Source organism: Camelus ferus, chromosome 10, assembly GCF_009834535.1.
Source record: "Camelus ferus isolate YT-003-E chromosome 10, BCGSAC_Cfer_1.0, whole genome shotgun sequence".
Taxonomy (NCBI): domain Eukaryota; kingdom Metazoa; phylum Chordata; class Mammalia; order Artiodactyla; family Camelidae; genus Camelus; species Camelus ferus.
In genome coordinates this window covers 29,028,170-29,034,169 of record NC_045705.1, presented here as the reverse complement: position 1 = coordinate 29,034,169, position 6,000 = coordinate 29,028,170, and positions in this window count along the sequence as shown.

Genomic DNA, 6,000 nt, shown 5'->3' with positions numbered 1-6,000 from the left:
CTGAGGCTTGAAAATTGAGTAGGAATTTACCAGATATGGACAGGGGCACTGGTTGACCAGATACAGGTTGTAGGCAGTGGGGGGGGGGAGCAAGTGCAAAGGCCCTGAGGCTGGAATGTGCCTGACATAGTCAAGAAACAGTACAGCAGCCATTGTGACTGCGTAGGCCATGTCGAGGAGGCTGCACTTGATCCTTGCTACAGTGGCAAGCTTTTGAATGTGGGAGAGGCATGACAGGTCTGTGTTTCTAAAAGTTCATTCTCCTTGCCCTGTGAAGAATAGATTGGAAGAAGGTCTGAAGTGAAGCTGGGCTGATTGATAGCAGCCGCAACTTATTGAACACGTGTGTGCAGGTGATTCCAGTATATTATCTCATTTAATTGTTCCAACCAGCCAGTGAAGCAGATATCAACAGCCTTGTTTTACAAACTTGGCAAGCAGTGCTCAGAGAGACTGAGTGGCACAGGGTCACTCAGCCATTTTCTTAATGCCCAATATCTAAACAGTGATGAGAAGCCACTGTCTCCCCTCCCCTTGAACTTCACAGGGCTGGAGGAGATCCTAAGAGGTCACCTCTTCTGGCCCCTGCTCCTGGTTTGAGGGCTTGGGTTGCAAGTGGCATGTCATCTGCAGACCCGTATGTGTGCAGGTTGATCCCATCTCCTCAGCCTTCCTCCTTGGGCCTATTTGATGCCCATCTGTTACAACCTACAATCCCCCGCCTCATAAACTCCACCAACAGGAAAAGCCACCTGGCCACGCCCCCTCCCCTTTTCCTACACAGACACATCCAAATGGCCATTCAGTCATTATCAGCTTAACCGCTGTGTCCCTCCATAGGTTCTGTGCAGTGAGGAGCCACGTTCCATGATCGCTGAACAGTTGGATGTTTTCCCAAAGCCTCAAGGGTTTGAAGATGCCAAAACATTAAAACTAGATCTGCCCCTTAGACTTCATTAAGTCCAACCCCCAAGTTGTTCAGGTAAGGCTACTGAGGGTCAGAGAGGGGCAGGGACTCACCCTCGGTCACATAGCGAGTAAACATCAGAATGGGAGCTAGAGCCCTGGGACCCTGTGGCCGGGGCCTGGCAGACGTTGATTTCCATCCTCCACACTGAACTCCAGGTTCAGGTGAAGAAATGACAATGAGGAAGTGTGGGGCTCTTGCCCAAGGATATTAGGCTAGACACACACAGGATTGGGCTGCCCTTATATGTAAACTCAATTCCATCTGACTCCAAATTCAATTTTTTCTTCCTCCTTCCCCCATGTGTGCATCTGTCCCACAGGAGTGGACGAGAAGATCTGGCAGGCGGGTACCACTCAACTTCTTGGCCCTGGAGCGCCCGCAGCCACAGAGCCAACTGAACGGACGGCCGCTCTTTCGAGACACTGCCCGGCCGCATGATTAAGGCTTGTTTCCCCTGGTCGTGCCTGGCAGGCATTTCTTTCCTTTTAAAAAGAACTGTCAGCTGCATGTTTATGGTTTGGTTTTTGTCTTCTCCCCCGCAGCTCCCCACAAAGCTGCTGGAGGAGGACACTTCAATCTTTGCCTGCTGTCACGTCTCAACATGGCGACACTGGTCTCTCACATAGGCTCAGGCACAGACTCCGCTTTGGGCAGCCCCACCTCGCCCGACCCCCGACGCCTCTAATAGGTGGGCTGCCGGCCGCTCCTGGCTGTGCCCCCAACCCCAGACCGGGACTGAGTTGGCATGACAGTCCTTCCTCTACAAGGGGTGACTTTGGGGACAGCATAGTCTCCTGTTATGATGGTTGTTGGTTGCTGTTGTTCATATAACTTTTAAAGTTGAAATCATTTAAGACTCCAAAAGAATGTCAGAGTTTCTACATAGCCTTCACCCAGCTTCCCCTGATGATAATATCTAAGTAACCAAAGCACTTCGTCGAAGTCAAGGAACTGAGGTTGGCACAATGTTACTAGCTCAGATGCAGACCTTATTTAGATTTCATCAGTTTTTACAGGCACGCCAATTGTGTTGTTTTTAATTTCCAGTTGTCATCAGTTACCCAGGCTCCCAGTTTAGAGAGTGGGCTGGTTTAGGAAGGTAGTTAAGACAAGCTGCCGTTTCCAGCCCTTCTCCCCACCACTTCCTCTTTTTTTTAATTGAAGTATAGTCAGTTTATAATGTGTCAATTTCTGGGGTACAGCATACATACATACATATACTCCTTTTCATATTCTTTTTCACTATAGGTTACTATGAGATGCTGAATATAGTTCCCTGTGCTATACGGTATAAACTTGTTATTCATCTATTTTATATATAGTAGCTAGTATCTGCAAATCTTGAACTCACAATTTATCCTTTCTTACCCACTTTTGCCCCTGATAACCATAAGCTTGTTTTCTGTGTCTGTGAGTCTGTTTCTGTTTTATAAACAAGTTCATTTGTGTCATTTTTTTCGATTCCACATATAAATGATGTCATATGATATTTGTCTTTCTCTTTCTGGCTTACTTCACTTAGAATGATGATCTCCAGGTCCATCCATGTTGCTGCAAATAGCATTATTTTATTCCTTTTTATGGCTGTGTAGTATTCCATTGTATATATTCATACCACAGCTTCTTTGTCCAGTCATCTGTCAATGGACATTTAGGCTGCTTCCATGTCTTGGTTATTGTAAATAGTGCTGCTGTGAACATTGGGCCCACCACTTCTCCAGAAACAGCCACTTCAGTTCCTTCAGTTCCTTTAGCTGATCATTGCATGTTTAGCTCCCAGTGACTCTGTAACACACTTATATCGTTATGTGTATTTTTTCAGGTTAGGCATTATCATTGCTTCTCTGCTCTAGCACATGCAGTGTTAAATCTCTGTCCTCCCCACCCAACCCCACACTTCATGCCTCCTAACCCCCCCAAATAGCTGGGCCATAATTTTGGTGACATTGATTCTCAGTGTTACAACTGTTACAATTTCTTCATTTGCTTAGTTTTCTGTGCACAGATGACTAATTTTTTTTCTCAATCTCAAACTCTTTGCCAATTGTTGGATGCTTTCTCAATACTTTCATTCACATCCGACTTTCTATTAATTTCACCATCTTGAAAGCCATCTCTTCTGGAACCTTCTGGCATTCCCAAACTGGACATATTGCTGTCTGTAGCTGGCACTCTGGAATCTCTGCCACCCAGCACCCCACCTCATACCTGACCCCTCACTGCCCCATCAACAGTTTGAGGATCCCTCCACCTCCCTTCTGAGTTGGATTTCCTGCTTCCTGGATTCTACATCTTCCTGTTTCTTGCTTCATTCCTCATGTCAGTGGAGTACATCCTCCCTCAGTCTCCTGAGAAAGGGTAGGTGGGAGGCAACTTTCTTGAGTCCTTGTTTGTCTAAGAAGATCTCTACACTTTTGGCTTGACCTTGGACTCTAGGTTGGAAATACCTTTTCTTTCAGAATGTAAAGGCTTTGCTCTTTTATCTTCTCCCTACCAGAGTTGCTCTTGATAAGTTTAGAGTTATTCTGACTGCATTTTTACCTCTCTAGAAGTCAATCAACTCTCCCCGCACTGCCGATGTCCTGAGATCCCCTCTTCCCTCATGTGTTCAGCACTGGTGGGGCCTTCTGATCTTGGGATTCATGTCCCTCACTTTGGGGAAATTTTCCACAATTACTTTATTGATATTTCCTCCCCACCATTGTCTTTCTCTTTCTAGAACTCCTACGATTTGAGTATGATAGTCCCTGTACCAGTCCTCTCATTGTCTCATCATTTATTGCCTGTTTTCAATGGTTTATTGTGCAATATAGTCTTGAGAAATATCCCCAACTTCATCTCTCAAACCTTAAACTGACTTTTATGTTTCTGCTCTCATGTGTTTTTCTAAGAGCTCTTCTCTCTCCTGTGCTTCTTTTTTACAGCATCTTGTTCTTTTTTCATGAATGCATTATCTCTTATCTCTCTTTGGATCTAGAGGTTTTTGCCTTTATTATGATTATATTTTTTATGACTTTCTCTGGGTGTGCTTCCCACTTTAGCCAATAGAAGTTACAGGGTCTCCTCTCTCGTTTAATAGGTATCTTAAAGGAGAGACTGAAATCAAAGCTCGAAGACTGGAATCTGCATATACAGACCACCGGAGCTCTCACTACCCATCCTCACCACCATGCCAGACATGACTAATCAATTGTGACACCCTTTCCTGCCAAGCCCAGAGAAGAATTTTTTGCCTTGGCATTATTGCCGTTTGGGCAGGATAATTCTTGGTTGGGGGGCTGTCTGACACATTGTAGGACTTCAGCAGCATTCCTGGGTTCTATCCACTAAATGTCATTACCCCATGCACCCTAGCTGTGACAAAGTGTCTCCAGAAATTGTCAAATATCCCCTGAGTGACAAAATTGCCCCTGGATTAAGAATCACTGACCCGGCATCCTTGTTGACACAGCATTCCAAGCAGCCACTGCCAATCTCAGCTGGACCATGGAATGAAACCTATCTGGCCAACAGAGCTGCCACTTCACAGAGATTCAGAGCCTAGTAGATCAACAGCCTAATTTGGCAATTCTGTGATTCAAATTAAGAGATTTCTATTTGAGGGTGAGAGCAGCCCCAGCCTGCCACTTCCTGAGAACAGAAAGAGAGCGAGGCAGGCTGGACTTGAGGGTCCCAGCCCTGCTGTATTAAGTCTGATGCTGACAGCTGTGGATGTGGTCCCCCAGGGCTCCCAGAATCACCTAAATATACCAGGGATGCAGGCTAAGGTGTTCTTTGTCTTGTCCGCAGAGTGTGGAGAGAGAAGATGTGCTAGTGGCCCAATGTCATCAGCATTCCCCTCCAGACCTCTGTCTCTAAGAATGGCTAGCGTTTACGGGGTGTTTATTATGTACCAAGCACTGCACCAAGACGGACTGTGTGTTGGCCCTGCTGATCAATCACTCTATATGTAGGTTCAATTTTTAATCCCCACGGTTTAGATGGGAAACCCAGACTCAGGGAAGTTAAGTATGTTGCTCAAGTTAGCACACCTAGAAGTAAGTGAAGTTAGGATTTGAGCCACGTGGTCCAAGGCAACACCCTTCACAATTGTACTGGAGTCTAAAAAGCTAAGCATAGGCTCTGGCAGTGGTGATGGCTCAACCCCCAGCGGTGCTCTTTGCCTTCACCCAGGGGGAGGCCACAGGGGTGACTTGGCAGAGGCCACCTCTCCCTGGGGCTTGGGTTTAGTAACAGCCCCAGGGTAGACAGACCTTGTGCAATATACCAAACCCCAGAGACTTTGTAGGGACAAAGGGAAAATCATTCCAGCCTCAGACCACAGTGTGGGGTGGCAGGTCAGATGGGAATCTAGAAGCATCCTGAATAAAAGGAGAGATCACTCAGCCCATCAAGATGGACAAGCCATCTTCTCCATGAAAAAGGAAACCATTTGGTCCAGCCATTCGACCACCCCACCTGCCCTACCCAAGATTTTCTGAAAGGCCGCAGTGGAAGAAAGACACATAAGTAAAGAAAGATTGCATAGTCTTGTGCATTCTCACAGCAATCAGAATGAAGGTAAACCAAAAATATCCAAAACTGCAGCCAACCCCCTCCGACCTCAAATACTGACAAGATAAAAAAGGCAGAGGATATTGGTGGTTGGGCTAATTACAGGTAACTAAGAATAATCGAAGCTATTTCTCAGCCCCAGCTCAATTATACGCTAAGCAAAATCTGGATGAGCAGCCTCTCAATCCAGCCATCAGATAGCAGAAAGGGTTTAGACTTTACAGGAAATAAATAAAACAAAACACCAACATGACACTTCAATCTCATTTGTTCTTTTATATATATTTTCAAGAATATAATAAAATTGAACACTAGGCAAGAGAATAGATAGGAAAATGTGACCCATAATTAAAAGAAAACAGAAGTAATAGAAGCAGACATGCATTGGTTATTAGAATGAACAGTAACAATGAAAGACCTTAAATACATACATGAACACATGAAGACAGTTACAGGAAAATAAGAAGGTAGACTGG